Source organism: Heteronotia binoei, chromosome 4 (assembly GCF_032191835.1).
Source record: "Heteronotia binoei isolate CCM8104 ecotype False Entrance Well chromosome 4, APGP_CSIRO_Hbin_v1, whole genome shotgun sequence".
NCBI classification, from domain to species: Eukaryota; Metazoa; Chordata; class Lepidosauria; order Squamata; family Gekkonidae; genus Heteronotia; species Heteronotia binoei.
The window spans coordinates 178609592-178626914 of NC_083226.1; the positions used below are offsets into that span (position 1 = coordinate 178609592).

The following is a 17323-nucleotide window of genomic DNA, read 5'->3' on the forward strand; positions in this document are numbered from 1 at the left end:
AAAATCACATCAGAAGTGGGAAAAGGGTGGTGTGGGCTTCTCCAGGGATTAATGAGGGCTGCTGAGGGTGTGGCAAAGCCCCTGGTGGCTGGCTGGCTGCCCGCTCTCCTAATCCAGGGATTGTTATGCAGCTGCACCTACTACTTAGTGGACAAGGCAGGTGGGTGGAGGGGAGGAAGAGGGCATCAGAAAGGTTCAGGGGCTATGCTCCTGTGAGCTCCTGCTGAATTCAAGGCCTGGCAAAATCTATTTGCAATCCGTCACCATGTAGACACACCATATGATGCTACTGAATCCGAATCGAGCCGTAAGTGCAACCTCGTTATGTCTGTAAACACCCGAGATCAAGTAGTAAACGCGAGGATGGTTTTCATGAATGTTGTGTATGTGAACTGAAACATGTATAGTCAATGGTGTTCCTGCCTGGCTCATCGGAGCCTGTAGGACTGAGCTTGGGGACTCGGGAACAATGGGTAGTAGGATCCAAATATCTGCTGCCCTGCTCCAATCACGGGCTCCCCTCCTGGTTTGAATGACCCAATGGCATACTTACGTGGGAACCCTGTATATAGTTGGCCCAGTTCTGAAGTCTTCGAGTACAGCCTTATACTAAGCTAAAAAGGCAAATGCAATTTTGAGCTGTATCAACAGAAGTATAGTCTCCAGATCACGTGATGTGATGGTATCGCTTTACTCTGCTCTGGTAAGATCTCACCTGGATCAGTTTTGGGCACCACGTTTTAAGAAGGATATCAACACCCAAAGGGTGATTAACTCTTCACCCAAAGGGTGATTAACTCTTCACCCAAAGGGTGATTAACATGTGGAATTCACTGCCACAGGAGGTGGTGGCGGCCACAAGTATAGCCACCTTCAAGAGGGGTTTAGATAAAAATATGGAGCACAGGTCCATCAGTGGCTATTAGCCACAGTGTATGTGTGTATATAAAATTTTTTGTCACTGTGTGACACAGAGTGTTGGACTTGAAGGGCCGTTGGCCTGATCCAACATGGCTTCTCTTATGTTCTCTTAAGTTCTTATGAAAGTCAAGAGATACATACTTAGATCAGGAGGTGGTCAGAACAAGCTGAAACGGGTCCAGAGGAGGGTGGCGAAGATGGTGAGGAAAGGTTGAAGGAGCTGGGGATGTTTAGCCTGGAGAGGGGGCGGCTGAGAGTTGATAGGATCCCCATCTTCAAGGACTTGAAGGGCCGTCATCTAGAAGATGGTGTGGAATTGTTTTCTGTGACTCCAGAAGGTCGGACCAGAACCAACGGGTTGAAATTAAATCAAAAGAGTTTCCGGCTCAACATTAGGAAGAACCTCCGGACCATTAGAGCGGTTCCTCAATGGAACAGGCTTCCTCGGGAGGTGGTGGGCTCTCCTTCCTTGGAGGTTTTCAAACAGAGGCTAGATGGCCATCTGACAGCAATGAGGATGCTGTGAATTTAGGGGGAGGTGTTTGTGAGTTTCCTGCATTGTGCAGGGGGTTGGACTAGATGACCCTGGAGGTCCCTTCCAACTCTTCTATGATTCTATGATTCTTCTATGCTGTACTCATATAAAGAGCTATGATCACTCCCACCTCGCCTCTTCCTTGTGTTGAACCCGCTATATTATAATTAAAATGCTCTGTCGGTTGTCGGTCCTGCTCTCTGTTCTTCCCCGTCGCTCTTAAGTGTGCGTGCAGGCGCGTCTATATCAGTAGTGTTGCCCTTCTCAGCAAAGCCTTCTCTTTTCTCTCCCCCCCGCCCCCATCCTCTTCCCCTGCACCACGTAATCGCGATGTGAATCTGCAAAAAGTTTAGCGATAATTAGCGGCGACCTCTGGCAGTTCTGCTGCGCTCCCTGAATCTCGTTTGTCAGCGCAGCCTGTCAGCGGGCCGAAAGGAAATGAAGAATTTGATGGCGAGGAGACATGGGGCGGGGAAGAGGGGCGAGGTGTCCCCGCACTACAAAACGCGGGGCTATTAACGCGTCAGCTTTTTTCTCCTTTTTGGTTCAGCGTTGCAGTTTGTGCAGGAGAGTTTTATGGATCAGCAGATAACCGTAATTGTCCTACGGGCTCCTCGGCTGAAGTCGGATCTAACCTTTTATCATTTTGTACCATCATTCCGACTCCCCCACCTTTCCCCCCCACTTTAGGATTGAAAAAAGAAGCAGCTAATCCATTAACTTTGTTTGCTTGACTCAGTCACTAAATCAACAAAGAGAATCTTCGACATCCGCAGACCGGGAGGGATAGACGGAGTAATTCAACAAGGGGATGGAGGCTGGTTTGAATTAATAATGCTAAATATACACCAAACCCATAACAAGCGACTTGCAGGGCCGGATGAATTGCGGTGTCGCTTGCGCCGTTGCACGGTGCTAAATATAGATATGCCCCCGAGTGCATGTATTTGGTGAAGCTCAGACGATTTCACCATCTTACATTTTCAGAGGCTGTTCTAACAAGTCGTCTTCTGCAGCTGCTAGGGTTGCCAAGTCCCCCGCAGCCTCTGGCGGGGGACTTTTTTCCTATCGTACTATAGAGTTTTTCCTCCCAAATTACTAGAGCGTTTGGGGAAATCATCGAGTTTTCCTGGAAACGCCTAGTGTGACCGGCGCGTGGCATCACTTCCGGGTGATGTCATCGTGCCGGTGACATTGGGGGAGGTTCCCCCCTCTGGCCCAATGTGGGCCAATGGGTTGGGAACCTCATGGGTGGGAGAACCCCCACCCGGCCCCGGGGACTTGGCAGCCTCCTCTTCTGCCCTCAATTTGCAGCCAACTTATGGAGAACCCTGTAGAGTTTTCAAGGCAAGATAGCTTCAGAGGTGGCTTGCCACTTCCTGTTTCTATGTATTGACCTTGGACTTCCTTAGGTGGGGTCTCCTGTCCAAGTATCTAAAAGGGCTGACCCTACTTAGCTTCTGAGATCTGACGAGTTCAGGCTAGCCTGGGCTATCCAGGGGTCAGGACTCTGAATCAAGTCATAAATTGGGAAGCATGTGTAATTTGTGGTAGACAGGGGTCGTTTTGTAGAAAAATAGGTGGTGGAGCTCATTAGTATAAGTCATTCGCATATGCCACCCCCACCCCCAGCCAAAAGCAACCTGACACAAGAAAGGAGAGCCCCGGGTGAGTGAGGCCTGCTTGGAACACTTAGAGATCCAGCCAGCCCAAGCCGGCCACGCTCGCCTGGGGCTCTCCTTGCCCATCACCTCACAGTCAAAAGGGCAGCAAGCCACCCAGCACTCAAAATCACATTCAAGTGGAGAAAGGGTGATGCGGGCTTCTCCAGGGGTTCACGAGGGGTGCTGGGTTTGTGGCACAGCTCCTGGTGGCTGGCTGGCTGCCCGCTCTCCTAATCCAGAGACTGTTATGCAGCTGTACCTACTATTCAATGAACAAGGTAGCTGGGGAGGAGGAGGGGGAACCCTCAGAAAGGTTCAGGAGCTGTGCTCCTGTGAGCTCCTGCTGAAGTCAAGGCCGGATGGTAGGATATGAGCTTTCGTGAGTCACTGCTCACTTCTCCTTCTGAAGAAGTGACTGCAGTGACTCCAGAAAGCTCTTGTAGGGATGTGCAGTAGGTACCATAGAGTTTTAACCTCCCCAATGACTACCGTGTCTGGGAGAACCATAGAGTTTTCCCGGAAACACCTCGAGCCACCCCTCACGGGCGCCGCCATTTTGATGATGTCACTTCCGGGTCACGTCATTGCGCTCTGTGTGCTTGAAAGGCCCCCACTCCGGAAAGCTGGAGATTTGGCAACCCTATCCTGGACTCTTGCTGTTTTCTGCTGCTGCAGGCTAGCGCAGCTACCCGTCTTGGAAAGCATACAGTTAAGCTCCTGCTATTCCAGGAGATCTGCCGACAAAGCTGAGGTGTGGGAAGCGCTTTGCTATCATGCCAGCCCACTGACATCACTGCTGGTAAAACCCAGAAATGATGTCATGGGGGCTGCACCATAGAGTTCGTTAAAAAAAAAAAGAGAGTTTCTTTTTGTACCATAGACGTTCTGTAAATCCGAGTGGGTTCTGTGACATCGCTTCCTTTTTTTACCAGAAGGGATGGTGCACTGGGGCCCTGCCCCCCTTCTTGCTCCCATGCGTTGCTGGCTGCAACTTGGGAACCATGCATGCCATCCACTTTTGCCGTGAGTTGCCAAGACGATGGTTAGGCAGGAACACTATTGTCTCTTTGTCCAGTCCAACACTCTGAGTCACATAAGAACATAAGAGAAGCCCTGTTGGATCAGGCCAGTGGCCCATCCCATCCAACACTCTGTGTCACATAAGAACAGAAGAGAAGCCCTGTTGGATCAGGCCAATGGCCCATCCAGTCCAACACTCTGTGTCACATAAGAACAGAAGAGAAGCCCTGTTGGATCAGGCCAGTGGCCCATCCCGTCCAACACTCTGTGTCACATAAGAACATAAGAGAAGCCATGTTGGGTCAGGCCAATGGCCCCTCCAGTCCAACACTCTGTGTCACATAAGAACACAAGAGAAGCCATGTTGGATCAGGCCAATGGCCCATCCAGCCCAACACTCTGTTTCACATAAGAACATAAGAAGAGCCCTGTAGAATCAGGCCAATGGCCCATCCAGTCCAACACTCTGTTTCACATAAGAACATAAGAGAAGCCATGTTGGATCAGGCCAGTGGCCCCTCCAGTCCAACACATATATACACACACTGTGGCTAATAGCCATAGATGGACCTCTGCTCCATATTTTTATCTAACCCCCTCTTGAAGCTGCCTATGCCTTTAGCCTTCTGAGGTGGTAAAATGAGTCCCCAGCTTGTTGGGAGTAAAGTATAGATGACTGGGGGAGGCAAATGCAAGGAAAAGGAAAGGTCCCCTGTGCAAGCACCAGTCGTTTCCGACTCTGGGGTGATGTTGCTTTCACAACGTTTTCATGGCAGGCTTTTTATGGGGTGGTTTGCCATAGCCTTCCCCAGTCATCTACCCTTCCCCCCAGCAAGCTGGATACGCATTTTACGAACCTCGGAAGGATGGAAGGCTGAGTCAACCTGGATCCGGCTACCTCTGCTGGGATCGAACTCCGGCCGTGAGCGGAGGGCTCCGACTGCGCTATTGCAGCTTTACCACTCCGCAACATGCCAATTAGCTGAAATTGTAACAACTGTCTGAATTGTGGTCTCAGGCTGGGCCAGTTGTCTGAACTATGGTCCTTCGTTTTAACCCTTATGTCTATGTTTATGAGTTAGTTTGGTTTTGTTGATATGCTTTATTTATTCTTATTGCAACGTTCTCAGTGACGTAAGCCGCCCTGAGTCCGCTTTGCGGGATAGGGTGGGATATAAATTGCAAATTAAATTAAATTAAATTCAGTTTGCTGTTCTACTGTCTTACCTTTCAGGGTTATCGTAAGAGTATCTGGGACAATACACCGTGAAATAGATCTGTAGGCTCTAAAAAAAAGGACTGTGCTTTTTAATAAGGGGCTGCCGCATCCTGCTTGTGCTGTCTTTATGCAAAACTCGAAAGGCTCCAAAATTTTAGGTTTTCCTCCTACTGCCATTCTTTATACCTTTTAGGGGGGACTATGAGGGGGGGTTGTGAGAGGACTTTGCCTAACAAGAACCTTATTTTTTTTAATGGATGTACATAATTTATAGTCCACCTTTCTCAGAGGGAATCAAGGTGGATTACACAAAGCGAGCCAGTACAGTCACAGAAAAATGGGACAGTCCATAACGAGTGCATTAGGGATTTTAGAAGTCTGGAACCATCAGAAAGAACTGAAACAGAGCATATAAGTATTCACATGACACACTAGGCAGTACAGAAATGAGATAATTGGATCCAGGCTCAATCCCAGTCATCTCCATTTAAAAGTACCAAATAATATCTTAAGGGAGAGCCAATTTGGTGTAGTGGTGAAGTGTGCGGACTCTTATCTGGGAGAACCGGCTTTGCTTCCCCACTCCTCCACTTGCACCTGCTAGCATGGCCTTGGGTCAGCCATAGCTCTGGCAGAGGTTGTCCTTGAAGGGGCAGCTGCTGTGAGAGCCCTCTCCAGCCCCACCCACCTCACAGGGTGTCTGTTGTGGGGGAGGAAGGTAAAGGAGATTGTGAGCCCCTCTGAGACTCTTCGGAGTGGAGGGTGGGATATAAATCCAATATCTTCATCTTCTTCTTCAATAATAATGATGTGAAAGACGTCTGCTGTGCCTTTAAATCTCAGAGGGACACTTAATGGATGGAACAATCTGTGTAGGGCAGTGATGCTCTGTATTCTTGGTGCTTAGGGGTGACATCGGAAGGGCTTCTGGAGTTCTGGCCCCACTGGTGGACCTCCTGATGGCACCTGGGTTTCAGCCACTGTGTGACACAGAGTGTTGGACTGGATCGGCCTTTGACCTGATCCAACATGGCTTCTCTTATGTCTGGAGCAGTGATGCTCTGTATTTTTGGTGCTGGGGTGGGGCAGCAGTGGGAGGGCTTCTGAAGTTCTTACCCCACTGGTGGACTTCCTGATGGTACCTGAGTTTGGCCACTGTGTGACACAGAGTGTTGATCTGGATGGGCCATTGGCCTGACCCAACATGGCTTCTCTGATGTTCTTAGGCCCTGTACTAAGAGCCCTGTAAACTCCAGGAAGATTGGCTCCATCAGGGGTGTGTGGCCTAATATGCAAATGTAGGGTTGCCAAGTACCTATTGTACCATAGGGTTTTCCCTCCCAAATTGCTAGAGCGTCCGGGAAAACCATAGAGTTTCCCCAGAAACACCGAAAGCAGTTCTGCGCACCATCACTGGCATGATGATGTCACTTCCAGGTGATGTCATCATTCCGGCGACGTAGGGGGAGATTCCCCCCGCCGGCCCAACGTGGGCCAGCCGTTTGGGAACCTCCTGGACAGAGGAACCTTCATCCGGAATGGGCACGGCTGTAAAAAAAAAAATGCCCCGGCATTACCCTTAACAAAGCATGCCCCGAAGATAAGGACAAAAAGGTGATATTCGGTAGCTAACCTCTGGACTGGAGGCTCTAAGCACTCCTTGCCCACCTCTTCCATAGAAGCTGAATTCCCTTCCCCACCAGCACCGGCGTAATTCTCCTCTGTTGTGCACTTTGAGGCAGGAATGCAAGGCTTTGCCCATCGCCCGGCCCCCATCGATTAGCGGGGATTATGAAGGCATCCTGATTACCAACCCTGAGCTGCTTCCAGCACCATCAGAGGCAACGTTAAATTGATTAATCCGGTAAAGCTTCCCTTGTAATTAGACGCATTCTTATTCCACATTGCTCAGCCGCTGGTGTGACGCTTTTGACGGAAGTGGGGCTAGGACCACACGTGTCGAAAAAAGGCCCCCCCCCTCAGAGCTGCATTCTTGCTGACCCCCCCCCTCTCCCTGCTGCCCCTTTGGGGCGGGGAGGAAAGGGAAGGAGGCCGGGAGAAGTGGAGGAAAGGGGGAAGAAGGCAGCAGCGATTTGGGGTGGGGAAGGAGGCTGAGAGAAGCGGCGGCAAAGGGGGAAGAAGGCAGCAGCGATTTGGGGTGGGGAAGGAGGCTGGGAGAAGCGGCGGCAAAGGGGGAAGAAGGCAGCAGTGATTTGGGGTGGGGAGGGAGGGGAAGGAGGCCAGGAGAAGTGGAGGAAAGGGGGAAGAAGGCAGCAGCGATTTGGGGTGGGGAAGGAGGCTGAGAGAAGCGGCGGCAAAGGGGGAAGAAGGCAGCAGCGATTTGGGGTGAGGAAGGAGGCTGGGAGAAGCGGCGGCAAAGGGGGAACAAGGCAGCAGTGATTTGGGGTGGGGAGGGAGGAGAAGGAGGCTGGAGGAAGTGGAGGAAAGGGGGAAGAAGGCAGCAGTGATTTGGAGCGAGAAGGGAGGGGAAGGAGGCTGGGGGAAGTGGCAGAAAAGGAGAAGAAGGCAGCAGCGATTTGGGGTGGGGAGGGAGGGGAAGGAGGCCGGGAGAAGCGGTGGAAAGGGGGAAGAAGGCAGCAGCGATTTGGGGTGGGGAGAAGCGGTGGCAAAGGAAGAAGCAATTCAGGGAGGGAGGGGAAGGAATTATTTTAAACAAAAAGGTGGGGGTGCCTAATTTAGTGCCCCTCCAGGGCCCGCGCCCTAGGCAACCACCTACTTTACCTAGTGGAAGAGCCGGCCATGGTTCCCACAGAGTTGTAATTCAGGACGTAGTTTTCATTCAACAGCAGGCTTCGTAATTTCTTTTAGATGTGTTGACCTGGAAATGTCAAGGGTAGATGTAGCAAAATTACAATACACCTGGATGGAAACTTTCCGTGCTGTGTGTGTTAAGTGCCGTCAAGTTGCTTCAAACTTACGGAGGCCTTATGAATTAACGTCCTCCAGAAGGTCCTAGTGGTAACAGCCATGGTTTGCTCTTGCAAACTGAGGGTCATGGGTTCCAGGATTGAGTCGTTCCGTCTCATGCTGGAGCCTCGTCTTTTCCTGCTGCCTTCAACTTTTTCGAGCACGATTGTCTTTTCCAGTGACTCTTGTCTTCTCGTAATGGGACAAAGTATGATAGCTTTGGCTTAGTCAGACTGTGACCACCTCCTGAAGGGCACCTTTGATATGAAAACCCAGTTTTCTACTGTTTAATGTGTCAGAATGCCTTTCTTCTTCTTCTACTTCTCCGTCTTCGGCTCCTTCTCCTTCTTCTTCTTCATCTTTTTCATCTTCATCTTTGTCTTCTTCTTCTCCTTCTTCTTCTTTGTCTTCTTCTTCATCTTTGTCTTCTTCTTCTCCTTCTTCTTCTTTGTCTTCTTCTTCATCTTTGTCTTCTTCTTCTTTGTCTTTGTCTTCTTCATCATCTTTGTCTTCTTCTCCTTCTTCTTCTTCTGTTTTTGCATTGTGTGTGTGTGTATGTATCTGCACCTAGAAGTCATATTGACCTCTGATGACTGACCCCAACTGGTAGCCTGGAGGATAGGATATTCAAGGAAGTGGCTGAATAGAGCCTGCTCATGTCCTCCTGACTGGGTATTTCAAGGACAGTCTCTCCCCCAAGTACTAGCCACAGTCGACCCTGCTTAGCTTCCGAGATCTAACAAGATCGGACTAGCCTGGGTTATCCAGGTCAGGGCGAAGATGCATGTCTTCTTGTGTATTGAATGGGCAGATCTTTTCACTGTCGAGACAAGTTTTGGCCTTTCTACCTCTTCACCTAATTTTTATCTTCCGAGCTGCTGAGGCAGAATATACATAGCTCTCTCCTTTATCCTCGAAACAACTCTGTGATGGAGGTTAGGGTATGAGGGAGTGATTGGATCGAAGTCACCCAATGGCTGAGTGGGGATCTGAATCCCAATCTTCCAAGCCCTAGTCTGATGCTCTAACCACTGCACCATACTGTCTTGGGGGGGGGGGTCAATTGACTGGTCTAATATGATCCAGTAATTATGTATGTAGGAGGGATTGCCCTGACGTCTACGGCCCAGGCTAGGCTGATCTCATCAAACCTTTCTACTACCACCAGAGGTGACCGTTCTAGTAGGTGGTGCACCAGAAAGTGTTCTTCTGCCTTGTGGCTGACATATATGGCTGGTGTCCACACCTACAGCCCTGGTTGCCATCAAAGACCAAGGGCTTTGAGGTTCAAGGTGGGGTTAGGATGCACAGCCTGGGGATGATCATCAAGGTAGAAACGCCTGAAGTCAAACCCATCCCAGTTTGACTTCGAAGACTGAAGACCGTTAAGAGGTTTGTGGGTATAAGCTTTCGAGAGTCAAATCTTGGGCAACCTTGTTGGTCTTCAGGGTGCAACTGGAACTGGATCTTGAACATATATGAACATATGAAGCTGCCTTCTACTGAATCAGACCCTTGGTCCATCAAAGTCAGTATTGTCTTCTCAGACTGGCAGCGGCTCTCCAGGGTTTCAAGCTGAGGTTTTTCACACCTATTTGCCTGGACCCTTTTTTGGAGATGCCGGGGATTGAACCTGGGGCCTTCTGCTTCCCAAGCAGATGCTCTACCACTGAGCCACAGCCCCATTCATGGCTCTCCAGGGTCTCAAGCTGAGGTTTTTCACATCTATTTGCCTGAACCCTTTTTTGGAGATGCCAGGGATTGAACCTGGGACCTTCTGCTTCCCAAGCAGATGCTCTACCACTGAGCCACAGCCCCATTCATGGCTCTCCAGGGTCTCAAGCTGAGGTTTTTCACACCTATTTGCCTGAACCCTTTTTTGGAGATGCCAGGGATTGAACCTGGGACCTTCTGCTTCCCAAGCAGATGCTCTACCACTGAGCCACAGCCCCATTCATGGCTCTCCAGGGTCTCAAGCTGAGGTTTTTCACACCTCTTTGCCTGAACCCTTTTTTGGAGATGCCGGGGATTGAACCTAGGGCCTTCTGCTTCCCAAGCAGATGCTCTACCACTGAGCCACAGCCCCATTCATGGCTCTCCAGGGTCTCAAGCTGAGGTTTTTCACACCTATTTGCCTGGACCCTTTTTTGGAGATGCCGGGGATTGAACCTGGGGCCTTCTGCTTCCCAAGCAGATGCTCTACCACTGAGCCACAGCCCCATTCATGGCTCTCCAGGGTCTCAAGCTGAGGTTTTTCATGCCTACTTGCCTGGACCCTTTTTAGTTGGAGATGCCGGGGATTGAACCTGGGACCTTCTGCTTCCCAAGCAGATGCTGTACCACTGAGCCACCATCCCTCTTGCTCTTCTTCCACAGATCAGCATGGCTGTCCGCCTGGAACGAGTTTGATTTGGAAAGCCCACCAGTCTCCGGTTGCTAGGCAGGATTGGCCCAGCTGCCAAAACAAAGGGCAGCAAAAATAAAAAGGGGAAGACCCAACGGGGTGGGTGCTTCAACCATGACTATTTGTGCCTGATGTAAACTTGGTGCAACTGCACTGTTTTGCTTTAGTGACACTGTGCCCATGCTCCCGTTTTATTAGGAGGGAAAGAATACACACGCGCGCGTATGCATACTTCAATCATCGATGACTTTGGCATGCCCATTAAAAGCCAAATAATATAATTGGTTTACAAGTGCAATTAATTAAACTTTTAAAATGCAATGAATTATTATAACTTTTTTTTAACGGCGTTCAGTCGGGTGTCTATAAAAGTGAATGATTCGTTGAGTGGCTTTTTGTCTTTCATTCTGGAACACGAGAACCATCCCGCCATTCCATTCTCTTAGAAGAAGATGGAACGAAGGCAGCCATAAAGAAAAATAGCCACGTAAAAGAAAGGACTTGGGAAACGGTCACATCTGGGCCCCGTTTTTCTACTAGTTTCCAACTTGCTACTCCTGCAGACATCAGGGGGAGGGGAAGAGGTTTCGGGGGTCCACATTGCCCCTACACAGAGAACGGGACCAGCACTAGGGGTTCTAGTGCCCCAAGCCGAACCCTGCCCCCCAGGGGCTCTATTTGCATGCACAAATGTCACCAGAAGTGACATCATCAGAGGCGCAAAGCACGAGCACTTGGCCCACCCCTGTGCCCGACCCTCTCCCGCTTCAAAGGGATCTGGAAAGACCTTTCCCCAGCTCCCTCTGAAGCAGGAGAGGGCCGGACACGTGATAGGCTGAGCCACGTGTTCTTTCTTCAAGAACGCACGGCTTGGCCCGCCCCTCCCCATGCCCCCAACTTCACCGAGGCTTTCTGAGCCTTGGCGAAGTCCGGATGATGATGATATTGGATTTATATCCCACCCTCCACTCTGAATCTCAGAGTCTCAGACTGGCTCACAATCTCCTTTATCTTCTCCCCCCACAACAGACACCCTGTGAGGTAGGTGGGGCTGAGAGGGGCTCCCACAGCAGCTGCCCTTTCAAGGACAACCTCTGCCAGAGCTACGGCTGACCCAAGGCCATTCCAGCAGCTGCAAGTGGATGAGTGGGGAATCAAACCTGGTTCTCCCAGATAAGAGTCTACGCACTTAACCACTACACCAACCTGGCTCTCAAAGGGAGGGAAATATGCCAGACATACAGTGATGTAATATCAAATTGCCCACCAGAGGGAGCAAAACACGTGCAGAGGATAAACTATAAACCAACAAGGACACACAAGTGATGACAGTGAGAGTGCAAAAGAGCCCTAAATTTGGCTCCTGTATTGAATTTGTTGCCCCCACACACACACACAACAGACACCCTGTAAGGTAGGTGGGGCTGAGAGAGCTCTCCCAGAAGCTGCCCTTTCAAGAACAACCTCTGCCAGAGCTATGGTTGACCCAAGGCCATTCCAGCAGCTGCAAGTGGAGGACTGGGGAATAAAACCTGGTTCTCCCAGATGAGAGTCTGCACACTTAACCACTACACCAAACTTGCTCTCCTGGGCTCTGAGCACACTCGCTGCCATGCCCCTGACCTTGCTGAGGCTTCCTGAGGCCCGGCAAGCCTCGCCGAGGTCCAGAAGGCAGTGGGCTTGGTGTGTGAGGAGAGGGGGTGTCTCGTGATGCCCGTAGGCCAGGGGGCGCCCTAGGCGGCTTTCTACTTGACCTACTCCCACGTGCCAGCCCTGACAGAGAAAGAAGACCTCGATTCTCAAAGACGGACCATATCGGGCTACTGAGGTCAGCAACCTAATGCTGGAAAGGGGAATGGGAAGGGTGGGGAAACGGTAGAAGAGTCTTTGGAATCTCTTTCCATCAGGGAATGTGGGCTTCTAAATGGCTGAGGGAGTTTATCCTTTGCAAGCGACAGGGCTTTTTTTTGTAGCGGGAACTCCTTTGCATATTAGGCCCCACACCCCTGATGTAGCCAATCCTCCAAGAGCTTCCAGGGTCTACTATAAGGTCTACTATAAGCTCCAGCAGGATTGGCTACATTGTGTGGACTCTTCTTTGGGAGAAACCGGGTTTGATTCCCCACTCCTCCACTTGCAGCTGCTGGAATGGCCTTGGGTCAGCCATACCTCTCGTAGGAGTTGTCCTTGAAAGGGCAGCTGCTGCGAGAGTCCTCTCAGCCCCACCCACCTCACAAGGGTGTCTGTTGTGGGGAAGGAAGGGAAAGGAGATTGTAAGTCACTCTGAGTCTCTGTCCTTGAAAGGGCAGCTGCTGGGAGATCCCTCTCCAGCCCCACCTACCTCACAGGGTGTCTGTTGTGGGGGGAGAAGATATAGGAGATTGTAAGTCACTCTGAGTCTCTGATTCAGAGAGAAGGGCGGGGTATAAATCTGCAGTCTTCTTCTTCTTTGATTCTCCACTCCTCCACTTGCAGCTGCTGGAATGGCCTTGGGTCAGCCATAGTAACGCAGGAGTTGTCCTTGAAAGGGCAGCTGCTGTGAGAGCATTCTAAGTTCCACCCACCTCACAAGGGTGTCTGTTGTGGGGGGGAGAAGATATAGGAGATTGTAAGCCGCTCTGAGTCTCTGTCCTTGAAAGGGCAGCTGCCGTGAGGGTCCTCTCAGCCCTACCCACCTCACAAGGGTGTCTGTTGTGGGGAGAGAAGATATAGGCGATTGTAAGTCTCTGATTCAGAGAGAAGGGCGGGGTATAAATCTGCAGTCTTCTTCTTCTTCCTCCTCCTCCTCTTCCTTTTCGTCTTCTTTCTTCTTCTATTATTACTACTTCTTCTACTTCTTCTATTATTACTACTTCTTTCTTCTTCTATTATTACTACTCTTCTTCTTCTTCTTCCCCTTCTCATTCTTTTTCTCCATCTTCCTCCTCTTCTTCTGTCATTTCCCCCCCTGAATAAGGGCTCAAGTTTTGAGTTCTGCGCAGGATTTGGATGGACTGGGGAAGTTTTGTTATACAGGGAGACGTTGCCAACTTCCCTCCCTACCAGCCGACAAGTTCATGGAGTGGTTGGGCACTGTCTCTGCAGGCATCCCGGCATGCTTGGCTCGCCAAGAAAGAGCGAGAACGGAGTGCGGTGCTTACGATAGGAAATGAAAAGCGAGGCGAGCGAAGGAGTCAGCGGGAGGGACACTTCACAACGGCTTTGAAAAGGCGGGGGGGGAATATAACTAACATCTGATGTTGGAAACACTGAAACAAGATTCCTTTGGCACCGAGGAAAAAGCCCTCTTTCTTGTCTTGATAACGGAGGGCTTTGGCTTTTCCTGGCCTTCTCAGAGCGTCTTCCAGCAGTTGTAGGGAAAGGGAAGTTAAGCTTTCTGGAGGGATTCCGCTATTAAAATAGGGTCTTTTGTCCTCCATACCTGCACATGGAAGAATGAAGCCAGTGAAGTTGGGGGAAAGGGTGAGGAGAAACCATGTCAGATCTCAGAAGCTCAGCAGGGCTGAACAATCACCAGCCAGCTCTGTTCCTCGCTTGCCTTGATATTCTCTTGCTGTGGTTATCATAAGTCTAGGATGGAGACCACTAAGGAAACCCTACAGAGGAAGGCAATAGCAACCCATCTCTGCTTCTCACTTGCCTTGAAAGCCCCTTGCTAAAGTCACCATAAGTCTTGGATGGAAGACCACCTGGAAAGATTCTGCAGAGGAAGGCCATGACAAACCACCTCTGCTTCTCCCTTGCCTTGAAAGCCCATCACTGGCATCACCATAAGTCAGTTTCCTCAACGGCCTTACCCACAGTGCACCAGATTTCTCCAAGTTTTGTCCATGACTCATCATGATGAACCTCCTGATGGCAACTGGGTTTTTTGGCCACTGTGTGTCACAGAGTGTTGGACTGGATGGGCCATTGGACTGATGCAACATGGCTTCTCTTATGTTCTTATGTGACACAGAGTGTTGGCCTGGAGGGGCCATTGGCCTGATCCAACAGGGCTTCTCTTATGTTCTCATGTGACACAGATTGTTGGACTGGATGGGCCATTGGACTGATGCAACATGGCTTCTCTTATGTTCTTATGTGACACAGAGTGTTGGACTGGATGGGCCATTGGCCTGATCCAACAGGGCTTCTCTTATGTTCTTATGTGACACAGAGTTTTGGGCTGGATGGGCCATTGGCCTGATCCAACAGGGCTTCTCTTATGTTCTCATGTGACACAGAGTGTTGGACTGGATGGGCCATTGGACTGATGCAGCATGGCTTCTCTTAGGTTCTTATGTTCTTAATTAAAATTCCCAGTTGGAATGTACGTCCCCTTGTTACTCGGTTGGCTTTGCTTGTTCTCCCAACCTACAGAAGAGGTCAGAAGAGGGCTCCTTCTCCAGCTTCCTGTTGGGGTGATGGACACCCCTACTGAGGCAGGGTTAATCACCATGACGACAGCCGGCTCCCGGGAAGCGTTCTCCTATATTGCAGTTACTCTCTGCCCCCTCCCCGGTTGCATCCATTGCTGAATGTGTTTGTGCTAATCTAATTTGTTCAGCTCGGCAACTAAACAAATAACCACCGAGTAGGCTGGTTGCTTTCGTTCAGACATGTGGCAAAGGGGGAGCGCATCGCTGGAATGATATTTCCTTTAGCTATCTGATGAGGCAGAAAGGAGGAGCAGGGGAGGGGAGCCGGGGGAACGGAAAGAGAGCTAAAGAGAAAGGGACGATATAAGTAGTGGCAGGTTATTATTGCAACAGTGACTCGAATCATCTTGGATCCATCTGGTCTCCGCGAAATCCTAATATGAAGATCTGAACGGCAGGCAGACTTGGTAGGAGACTTGGCCGGGAGGCGGGCTGAACGAAGGAGGCAGGCAAGGGGGTCACGGCCGGAACGTGGGGGGTAATTGCTTTATTTCAGCCAGGACTTCTTGTGTGGGGTTGGGAGGGAATCAGCGGATCATTTAACAATACCGTCAGTTTGGTGTCGCCAGTTTGGTATAGCGGTTGAGTATGCGGGCTCTTGTCTGGGGGAAGCGGATTTGATCCCCCGCTCCTCTACTGGCAGCTGCTGGAATGGCCGTGGGTCAGCTATGGCTCTCGCAGAGCTGTCCTTGAAAGGGCAGCTGCTGTGAGCGCTCTCTCGGCCCCACCCACCTCACCGGGTGTCTGTTGTGGGGGAGGAAGATATAGGAGATGGTAAGCCGCTCTGATTCAGAGAGAAGGGTGGGGTATGAAACTGCAGTCATCATCGCTATCATCTTCTTCTTCATCCCCACTGCCAATGATAAAGCAAACAGGATTGCCCCTCTCCCAGTCTTTATTCAGTTCCCTGGGGGCGTGGAATGGTGTGGGACGGCCCGATCTCATTCGCTCTTGGAAGCTAAGCAGAGTTGGGACTTGGCTGAGAGACCACCAAGGAGAGGGTGTGCAGAGGCAGGCACTGGCAAAGCACTTCTCACTTGCCCTGTAAGCCCCTTGCTGGGGTCACCATACGTCTTGGATGGGAGACCACCAGGGAAGACTCTGCAGAGGAAGGTCATGGCCAACCACCTCTGCTTCTCACTTGCCTTGAAAGCCCCTTGCTGAGGTTACCATAAGTCTTGGATGGGAGACCACCAGAGAAGACTCTGCAGAGGAAAGCCATGGGCAACCACCTCTGTTTCTCACTTACCTTGAAAGCCCCTTGCTGAGGTTACCATAAGTCTTGGATGGGAGACCACCAGAGAAGACTCTGCAGAGGAAAGCCATGGGCAACCACCTCTGCTTCTCACTTACCTTGAAAGCCCCTTGCTGAGGTTACCATAAGTCTTGGATGGGAGACCACCAGAGAAGACTCTGCAGAGGAAAGCCATGGGCAACCACCTCTGCTTCTCACTTACCTTGAAAGCCCCTTGCTGGGGTTACCATAAGTCTTGGATGGGAGACCACCAGAGAAGACTCTGCAGAGGAAAGCCATGGCAAATCGCCTCTGCTTCTCCCTTGCCTTATCCCTTTTTCTGGGTTGCCATAAGTCAGGATCAGGCCTTGAATTCAGCAGGAGCTCACAGGAGTGCAGCTCCTTAACCTTCCTGAGGGTTCCCCCTCCTCCTTCCCACCTACCTTGTCCATTGAATAGTAGGTGCAGCTGCATAACAATCCCTGGATTAGGAGAGCAGGCAGCCAGCCAGCCACCAGGAACTTTGCCACGCCCCCAGCAGCCCTCATTAACCTCTGGAGAAGCCCGCACCATCCTTTCTCCACTTCTGTGATTTTGGGTGGCAGGTGGCTTGCTAGGCTTTTGACTGAGGGGGGTGGCCAAGGAGAGCCCCAGGTGAGCAAGGCCTGCTTGGGCTGGCTGGATCTCTACCCAGCCCAAGCAGGCCTCACTCGCCCGGGGCTCTCCTTTCTTGTGTCAGGTTGCTTTTGGCTGGGGGGGACAGCATATGCTAATGAGTTATGCTAATGAGCTCCACCAGCTGTTTTACGACAAAATGACCCCTGGTCAGGATGCATTGTTTGACCTCATCTACCTCACAGGACGGTTTTGAGAGGACAATGGAGGAGAGAATCATGCCTTGCTGTCTGATCGCGGAGGAGGAAACAACATAAAAATGTGTTAACCATCAAAGATGGGAGGGATCGATCCCAGTCGGC

General features: G+C 50.7%; 1 protein-coding gene and 2 non-coding genes across 18 annotated transcripts in view; 1 reads left to right on the forward strand and 2 right to left on the reverse strand.

Annotated features, from left to right (window-relative positions):
- CELF4 (CUGBP Elav-like family member 4) overlaps positions 1-17323 on the forward strand; it is a 1320822-nt gene that overhangs the window by 396787 nt on the left and 906712 nt on the right. The window lies entirely within an intron of this gene.
- TRNAP-GGG (transfer RNA proline (anticodon GGG)) lies at positions 10034-10105 on the reverse strand. Its single transcript has one exon. It is a non-coding gene; the product is annotated as a tRNA-Pro (tRNA).
- On the reverse strand, positions 10168-10239 carry TRNAP-GGG (transfer RNA proline (anticodon GGG)). Its single transcript has one exon. It is a non-coding gene; the product is annotated as a tRNA-Pro (tRNA).